This window comes from Canis lupus, chromosome X (assembly GCF_011100685.1).
Source record: "Canis lupus familiaris isolate Mischka breed German Shepherd chromosome X, alternate assembly UU_Cfam_GSD_1.0, whole genome shotgun sequence".
NCBI classification, from domain to species: Eukaryota; Metazoa; Chordata; class Mammalia; order Carnivora; family Canidae; genus Canis; species Canis lupus.
In genome coordinates, this window is record NC_049260.1 from 5781643 (window position 1) to 5791930 (window position 10288).

Genomic DNA, 10288 nt, shown 5'->3' on the forward strand with positions numbered 1-10288 from the left:
CTTGATGGATTAATACAATAAATCCCTTTGGAGATATATTTATCAAATTTAATACCACAAAATATGAGATACATGATTTAGCAAAGTGTTCAGTACCTGTAATCAAAAGCCATTGTTCTATGCTCCAAGACACAGAATCTATTTTCCTGTATTGCATAACATAAAATAGCTCTTTTCAATTCATACTTGATATGTAGAACATTTAATGTACATTCTGCCTAAAGAGAGGCAGGCTGTGATTCATTCTCACCAAGCTCTGTGCATACAAATGACCAGGAGCAGCTTCATGACAGTCAGGGTTAGAGACACAATCTTTCTGGGGTTACAGAGGGAGGGGAACAAGAGTGGTGGCTCATTTATGAAATAAAGAAAGCTGTCAGAGAAAATTACCTCATGTGTAATGCAGAACTGGCCAGGACAGACAGAAATATCGCTAGATTTTTTTTTTTTTTTTTTAAATTCCCAGGCGGGGATCTGTATTCTGGTCACAAGAATTTTACTGTGGTGGGCAGAAGAAGGGACCCTCTCCCAAAATATCTACATTCCAATTCTAGATCCTGTAAATATGTTATGTGACATATAGCACAGCATAACAAATGATTAAGGACCTTGAGAGAGAGGATTATCAGGGAACATCAGGGTGGGCCCAGTGTAACCACAAGGGTCCTGACAAGAGGAAGGCAGAAGGCAGATGTGAGTAAAGCAAAGGAGTGTTGGTCATGGCGTGTATACGGTCAACCAGCCCTGGTGGCTTGAGGGAGGCTCCACAAGCCAAGGACTATAAGTGGCCCCCAGAAGCTGGAAAAGGCAAAGAAACAGAGTATCCACTAGAGAACGATCCAGGAAGGAACACAGCTCTAATAATATGTTAGTCTCACACAGTCAGGGTTCTCCAGAGAAATAGAACCAGCAGGAGACTGATCAAGAGGAACTCGCATGATTGGGGGGCTGAGAAGTCCCATAATCTGTCATCTGTAGAGTGGGGACCCAGGAAAACTGATAGTGTCATTCAATGTGAGTCCAAGGATCTGACAACCAGAGGAACAGAAGGTATAAATCTCAGGGCAAGGGCAGGAAAAGTTGAGAGGAGATGTTTCAGCTCCAGCAGTGAGACAGGAAAACAGGGAATTAATTCCTCTTTCCTCTGGTTTTTGTTCCCATCAGGATCCCAGGGGACTGGATGAGGCCCACCTCATTGTGAAGGACACTCTGCTTTGCTGAATCCTCTCATTCCAATGCTAATCTCATCAGGGAACACCCTCACAGACACAACCAGAAATGCTGTTTAATCTGGGCACCCCATGGCCCAATCTGAGGAACACCTCAAACAAACTGTCACACCCAGTGGGACTAAATCTGGACTTGTGATGTATGGAACTAGAAGGTAGTAAGTCTCCACTGTGGTAAACCACGGAGCTTGCAGTAGTTACAACAGCAATCAAGGTAACAGGTACGAGTCAGGACAGTCTGGCAGTCTGGTTGTTAGGAGATGAGACCACAATCAGGCTGGCTGGGTTTGGACCCCTTCTGTCACTTACGTGCTTCTGGTCTTAGCCAAGCTTCCTAAACTGGTATCCTGAGAGAGGACGTGGTAAGGCCTGCACCTGTGCAACTTGCTGTTACTGAAGCAGATCCTAAGACAAGGTTTCAAATGCCAGAGTTTATCTTGGAATCCAGAGGGCATCCGTGGGGGGTGGGGAAGGGATACAGTAACAAAGCAGCAAGTTTAGCACGTTCATGCCCTGTCATTAACCTGCCCACCACTGTGGGCAACTGACACTTATGTCCCACAGGGAAGCCAGTAAATGGTACAGCATGCTGCCTCAGTTATCTCAGCTCCCCCACAGCCCTACTCCTCCCCACCCCCGGGAATCATGTATTTAAGGCGAATCCCTAAAAATTATTGATTCTCAGCTCTTTCTGGGAGGTGTTAATCCCCATTACTTTCTACCTAAGGTTTGGCCAGAATGGCCTTCAACATTTTCAGTTCTAGGGGGAAAAAAAAAACAAAAGAAAGGGAACAAAGAAATGCAGATAGTGGCAGCTGGTTGCCACATGAAGAAGGTCAGAGGGACAGGGAAGAGGGCTGAGTATCTGCTATATCCTTTTCTAGCTTTGTTGGGATGGGCGTTGATGGCATGCTTCCATCTTTCCCTCACTCACTGCCCAGCACACAGAAGGTGCTCAATAAACATCACTTTTTATAACCCCTAGCTCCCTTTCTTCTGTGTTCCTGAAGCATCCCAACTGTGGAACTTGGTAACCTTTGCTGACAATGTATAGGCTGCACATACATGAAAGGAAGGGCATTTTAAAATGAAGCAGGGGTGACAGAGATACTCTATGACTCAGGAATTACACCCCTAGCTATATGTACCCCAAAAGAATGAAATGCAGTAACTGCAACAGCGCCTCCTACATGGGTGTTCACTGCAGCATTATTCATAACAGCCAAATGGTGGAAACAACCAAACTGTTTATCAACACCTGAATGGATAAATAAATGTAGGGCATCCATACAATGGAGTATTGTTTGCCCATAAAAGGGATTAAAATACTGGTAGGTGCTTTAGCATAGATGAACCTCAAAAAACATTAAGGGAAATGAAAGAAGCTATTCACAAAGAAAGTTGCCATATCGTAGGATTCTATTTATACAAAATATCCAGAATTGGTAAATATATTAAATCTATATAGACAAAAAACAGATTAACAGTTACTAGGGACTAGGATGGAGATAGGGTGGTATGTAGTGACTGCTTAAATGAGCGAAGAGTTTTGTTTTTGAGAAATAAACTGTTGGGGAACTAGACAAAGGTGATGGTTGCACAACCTTCTAAATATAGTAAATGCCACAGAACTGTTCACTTCAAAATGATTAAAATAGTAAATTTAAATTTTATGTGCATTTTATCTCCTTTAGAAAAAAAAAGAAAAATGACTCTCTTGATGTCAGGAGATCAGATTATTCTTGGAGCATAGGATCAGCTTTTCCCATATTTCTGGAAGCAGAATGCAGGGAAAATTGCAGAGTTAAAAAGTAAGTAAAGTGGGTCTGAATGTTAATTCTACTCACTACTAGCCATGTGAGCTTAGATAAAGGTTTTCAGTGGTGGAGTATCCTGTTCTGTAGAATGGAGATGCCTGCATCCCAGGACTGTTTGGAGGCACAATAGGAGGAACACATGAAAGCTCCTAGCACACAGCAGGACCTTTAATGACTATGGACAGATGGCCATCCTGACCTTGGTGGTTTCCTCCTACTCAGCAGTGTTCCTGGCTTTTCCTCAAGTCCAGAAGTAGCCTCATCAAAAGCTCACACTCTGCAGGATGTATCCAAAACCTGCTGCAGTTTTTGTGGTCAGGCTTCTCTAGGTAAAGGACTCATATAATGAGATACACTGTCCTTCACTGATGAACAGCAGAAGAGCCAACTCTTCACTGAAGGACCAGCAGTGCAACAAGAATACATACCATTCAGGTGATATTTTCAGATGGTGCAAGTGACCACCTATGACAACAGCCTCTACTTAACTCTGAAGATTGATTTCACAATCCTGGTCTTAAAAGAGGCCAAAGCAAGGTGCTAAACAAGAGGCTGAAACAACAGATCACACATTTTGTTGCCTTCCAAAACCTTCACCCCTCAGACATACTTGGCTAAGTTTACGGTCTTAACAAAGGTCTACACAGATACACAGTTAAACTTAGTGGATCCCCTTTAAGCCAATCCATAAAACCCATGGATTAAGACCCCAAACTTCCTGTAGCTTTGCCAACCTTCTTGGTCTCCCAGGAATGCCTGTAAAATGCAGAATCTTTGCAGACCAGTGAGCAGTAAAAGCTTCCCCGACAATACCATCCATTTGCAGATTCCAGCTTCTGCCGGCTGCTTTAAAAGGCATCACAGTTGCTGAAAGATATCTGCCTTGTTTTTTAAAACTTTTCTAATAGGTCACAGAGGTCAGCCCCCAGCTCTAGTACAAAGTTCCCATCAAATTTAGATGATAAAGAATTTCCTTGCCACTATCAATTTGCCAGCCTTAACAGGAATAAGCAATATTGCTATTAAATTGAAGAGGTAGTTAAGAAATAATCAACAGATCCATTTATTTTATTATCTTTTTTCAACTGATCCATTTAGAGTAGTGGTTCCCAATTTGGGGCCATATGCACCACCAGAGGACCATGGGTAATGTCTGAAAACATCTTTGGTTGCTGAAACCACGTACTGGGGTTGCTACTGGCATCCAGTGGGCAGAGGCCAGGGATGTACATCCTACCATGCACAGGATAGCCTCCCCCACAAATAATGTGAGTCTCAAATGTCAACTATGCCAAGGTTGAGAAATCCGAAATTTTTGGAACAACCCAATAATTCAAACATTTATCTCACTGCCCCTCAAATGAAAAACCACGATGCAAATTAGTTTTTAAATATCTGTTCATTCATTTATTGATTTATTCATAAATTTGTGTCTGTGCTGAACCTAACTAGAATTTCTTCGCAGGCTGCTTCTAAGGCCACTGAGTTGGTTCTTTCATCCAGCAGTTTGCTAGGAGAAGAGAAAACCCTGTGTTATCCCAAGGATAACTGACAGTGCCATCAAAAGCAGAATTCCAGCAACATAGTTTGGATTTTTTTAAAGATAAATCAGATTTATACAATAAAATATCAGGCTTTTTATTTTATTTGGGTCATTCAATTTCAGGAGGACACGTATCAGCACATCACCTGAACAAAAGAAAATTAAAAGTGAAATGTTTATTCAGGGAATGAAGTTGGTCCCTACGTATGGGCTGCATCCTCAGAGGGGAGAGGTCCCACCATAATGGGGCCAGAATCCCTTCCAGACTCATAAAGGAGAAACAGAATGGTGCTGCTCAAGCGTGGCGTGTATCAGTCACCTGGAGAGCCTGTTACAATGCAGATCCCTGGGCCATCCCGAGATGCACAGATAATGAGCTCACATGGAAGCGGAAGCCTCTATGGGGTGAAGTCTCACACAGTAATGCAGACATCAAGTGAAGAGATGTGTGGATCAGGAGCACAGAGTCCCCTAGCAGCTTCCTGTACGTCTGTACTCTGGGCTCAGCTGCTTCTTCCCAATACTCTAATTGGGTTTTGTGGCACACCGTGTGGAATGAAATGTAAATTCAGGGGCAGAGTTGAGACAAAAACCACAAAGCATAAATGGGGGAAGAATGGAGCCCTGTGGAGCAAGTATGTTGGTGTGGACATGGGTTTAGAGTGTGATGGTTCCTGTTTCACCCTTTCCATAAAGAATGTCCTCAGGCAGAGACGGCCTGATTATTAGGATTGCCATCCACAGCTTTGTAAACCTGGGTACTGCGTGGGGCATCTACATGGTGCAGTCAGGTAAGCAACCAACTCTTGATTTGGGCTCAGGTCCTGATCTCAGGGTGGTGAGATCGAGCCCCACATTGGGCTCTGCACTCAGCAGAGAGTCTGAGATTTCTGTCTCTCCTTCTCCCTCTGCTCCTCCCCATTGTGAGTTCTCTCTCTCAATAAATCTTAAAAAACAAAAAAACAAAAAAACTGGGCAGTGGGTGCTGCCTATGCATCTGTGAAGCATTATGCTAAAGAGATTGACGTTAGTCTGTATTTATGCAGAAATTATCTGTCAACAACCAACCAAAAAGAATCAATGCACATGCTTATCACATTTGGAGCAGAAGGCTGTGAAACCAAGCAGGGGGTCCTGGAAGTATCTGCACAGTCACACTGTGGGGGTGCTGCTTTCTCCATTACGGGGATCCAGGAAGGTCCATCCTGCATATCCAGACCAGGTTGAAGGAACAGACAATCCCGCAATCACTCACACAAGCCCAACCACGATGAGATCCCATGAGTGGTACTGGCATAAACTTTTGTTCCTTTCCTGGTGGTGGTCTACCTTCCCTTCTGCTGATCACAGGCTGAGGAAGATGACAGGGCTGGGAAACTATTTGTGAAAACAGGAAAGATGTGCTGCTAGTACCTATTTTCCAAGAAAACCACAAAACAAGCAGCATAATCAATCTTTTGTATATAACATTTCAGAAATCCTCAAATGGATATAGTTCTGAATATGGAACACCAAAGAAACAGTAAGTACCTAAAACAGCCCAATGTCATATTGGGGAGAGATAAAATCAGAGATCAGGGTTTTTTTTCTTTTTTATCATATATATAGATATATATCTATATATATATATATCATTATCTGCATAATTCCCCCTAAAAGTTTTCATGTACTGATAAAGAAAACATACACAAAAAAGAAGAGAGTTCTAGTTTAAGGGTCTGTTACACCTGTCTTTAGGGTTGGTACGAAGCCTCTATATGGCTCCACAAGCATGGTGCCAGCAGCTGTAAATACCAGATTACAAATTATCTGTAAGATTCTACTATGTGACATGTATGAGTCTGCCCAGGCTGCCATGACAAAGTACCACAGACTGGGTGGCATAAACAACAGAAATTATTTTTCTCACAGTTCTGGAGGCTGGAAAGCCAAGTTCAGGATCTCCACAGGGTTGTTTTCACCTGAGGCACCTTTCCTTGGCTTGCAGGCAGTTACCTGCTCACTGTATGCTTAACTGGTCTTTTCTCTGGCCATGTGCATCGCTAATGTCTCTTCTTCTTACAAAGATAACAGTCCTGGAGTAGGGCTTCACCCTCAAGACTTCATTTAATCTTTATTTCCTCTTTAAAAGCTTTACGCCAAAAAAAAAAAAAAAAAAAAAGCTTTACACCCTAATATAGTTAGCGTTGAAGGTTAAGGCTTCTACATATGAATGGACAGTGGGAAGGTAGGAGACACAATTAGTCTAACATAAGGTGAGGGATTCAAACAAGTATGAAACTCTAATCTGTCCTTAAGGATGTTATAGTCAACGCAAGTTCCTGATCTATAACATAACCAGGCAAAAAAATATAAGCTATGGATCTAGACTGAAGCTCAAAAAAGAAGAGACATATTTTAAGCTTTACTACAATTGTAGCAAATGTAGACTCACTCCCCCCAAAAAAGGAATACAAGAGGTGCTTACTTTTCTACACACAGCAAAGGTCCATTTTAACTATAAAGATGCCTTTTAAATCAGTGACTAATACAATGATGGAAATAACCACAGCATACAAAATTAGAGCAAATAGCACGTGGACCAAGTTTGTTTATGATAGCTTAGCAAGACATCTGATCTCTCTCTTAACTCCAAACTTGGAGGGTTGATCCTTTCCACTGTCTTAAGTTGTCAAGGGGAAGACTCAACTAGCAGAATGTCTGTGTAACTGCAAGTTTTACTAAGTGATGGAACTTCTCAGTTCTACGTTTATAAGTCCATCCTCACAAGATAATATGAAGATCAATTAATCTAGTGCTCATGGAATATACAGATTTAGAGCTGGACTCTGAAAATGCACCATAGACAGATTTAGAGCTGGACTTCATGCCCAGCTACACAAATTCAGTCATAACTGGCTGGGTTTGAGAAAGTTAACATTATTGGTATCTCTCCTTCAGTGACCTTGTTATTGAAATACCTGCCAGTTCTCCACTGTCCACTCTAAATGAGATACCTAATGGCCTGTGGTTCCTTCAAGGTAAGTGAAAAAACAGACTTTCTCACATACTGAATAACTATCCTTTGTTTTTAACTTCCAAGGGAGCCGACAAAGGTCTTTCTCCCTGGCTTGCCAGAGGAATGGTTTTCAAACCTGGATGTTTAACCCCAGATGCATCCTTTCTGACAACCTTGACAGGCTGAAGGTCACAGGGGAATTAGCCCACAGAAGCAATGCCTGAGAACAGAAACCGCCAATTTACTCAGCAGGGTAGACTCTCAGCGGGGATGCTGGGTGGGATTGGAAATATGAAGATGCCTCAGGGGTAGTAGGACATACCATTCTTCCACTCATCCTGTTCCACCTGCTCCCAAACACCTTCGTATGCCAAGTGAGAAATAATGTACCAGTCCTTTTACATTCCTGTTCTCTTTAAATGGCTATTTCTGTGCCTTGACTTTGGCCAGGTCAAGACAAAGAAATCAGCATGGATTAGAGAGGTAAAACTTCACTCAGGGTGATGGGAAATATTACCTAGGATTGATTGGACAATAAATGAAATAAAAGCAAAATGAATAGTATTAAATGAAGATGTTTATAAAATATCCCAACAAGGAGATTCCTCTAAACCTAATATAAATGACATTTTTCTAAAGCATTTACCTCTTGTTAACTCTATAGCAAGACTCAAGCAAGATTAAAGATTTACTCAGGAGCATGCAACCATCAATTGGGACTAATGGGAGGGAACCCAACCCAGACTCCTTCTAACTCTAGGCCCCCAGTTCCCTTTTCACAGAGCATGTGATATTCAAATCTTGCTCCCTCCCTGCCTCACCCTCTCTCATCATTTCTCTATTATCTCTCTATTATCTATCAACCATTATCTATTATCTACCCATTAATTATCTACCTATCTATCTCTATCATCTACTTACCTATCTTAGCTAATATTATCTATCAGTACCTGAAATAGGTAAAGGTTTAAAAATCACACTTTTTAGAATTGAACTAAGTATCATAAGCTAAGTATGCACAGGTAGGAACCTTAAATGGGACAGAGCTTAGTGATTCCTGTCTTATTATTAAACTTGTTCTGTAAATTGAAGCAGATGCTAAACCTGGGTTTAAAATACATCTGATCTTAGCCTAAAATCGGGCAATACATGAAAATCCAAACAAATAAACAAACAAACAAAAATCAACAAAAAACTTTAATGGCTCTTGACCAATACTTAGTACAGCTGAATTTCTATCCAATCTGGTCATATGCTAACTTCACTGTTTTGGCCAAGTTATACAAGGTCTACAAACCTCAACTTCCTATCTGCAAAACAAGGGTGTCTTGCTAGATTAGTCCTAAAATATCTTGAAGCTCTTAATTTCTATAACTCTCTATTAGTCTCATTGGGTCTTCCCCTTTGCAAACACTTCATAACGTTGTCCATCCTCTGAAAAATGGTAAAAATGAATAGAATTTGTAAAGTAACACAGAAATTCCAAAAACTAAGACAAAGTAATCCTTAGAACCACTACTATATAACTATAGTTAACATATAGAACCACACAGGAAGGATTTTCTGAGGAAGATGATGATATATAAGTTCATAAAATTATACAAATACACCAATTGGCACACAGTAAAAAGCCAATAATACTTCTCAAATAATTTTCAAAATGTGCCTTTGTTGATAAAGGAAAATGATTTTTCATTTACAATATTTCTTCAAAAAAAACATCACTCAAAATGTATTTTTATAATTGCTTGTCAGCAAATTATGAAAAACATAAATCACCTTGATTCATTTAGAATACCCCAATTCCAGGTGACTGGGTGGCTCAGTCAGTTAAGTGTCTGACTCTTGATCTCAGCTCAGGTCTTAATCTCAGGGTCGTGAGTTTGAGCCCCACATAGGGCCCCACACAGGGCACGGAGCATACTTAAAACAAAAAATAACCCCAATTCTGTGGCTGTTTAAAAAAATTATATTCACACTTGTTCCAGAAACTATTTAAGATGGCTTGCTGAGGTAACTGTATTTAAAGGAAAAACCTATCTATTTCACAAGTCTTAAAAAGAGTTCCAAAAGACACTGTCATATTCCTAGGTATGAAAAAATGCCTTATGTCTAATTAAGGAGCCCTAACACCATGCAACATTTTCTTGAAGCATATAAATCAACCCACACACAATGTCTGTCTCATGACTAACCCCACATTCCCATCTCCTGTTTCTGGCTCTTTTTTAGCACTAACAGACATGGTGCCTGACCTTCAGGCACTTATGCTGTAATTGAGGAGATAAAATGCATACACATAAAATAATTAGAGCACAATTAAGTGATAAATGTCATATGACTATAAGTACAAAGCTTTGCAGAGAAAAGAGAGGACACTGAGTATTTAAATAGCTGAAGAAAGGAGTGGGTCCCTGAAAAAGGTGAGAAAATGAGCCAAACATCGAGTCAAGAATAAATGTGGCATGCAAAAACAGCAGTGAAATACCTGAAGAGACAAAATGTGGAGCGGCAGCCAATGAGGATGGATAAGTCGGCCAAGGTGGGGGCAACTGATACTGAACCTTAATAACTGACCTAAATTTTTAGAGGCAAACATTGCATTTTTATCCTTGCCTTAAAAAAAAAATGTACAGTATATTCTCTATGGAGTGAAACTTGTTCAATGGGAAATGGGAAATTTCTCCTCCTTTTGGGCACC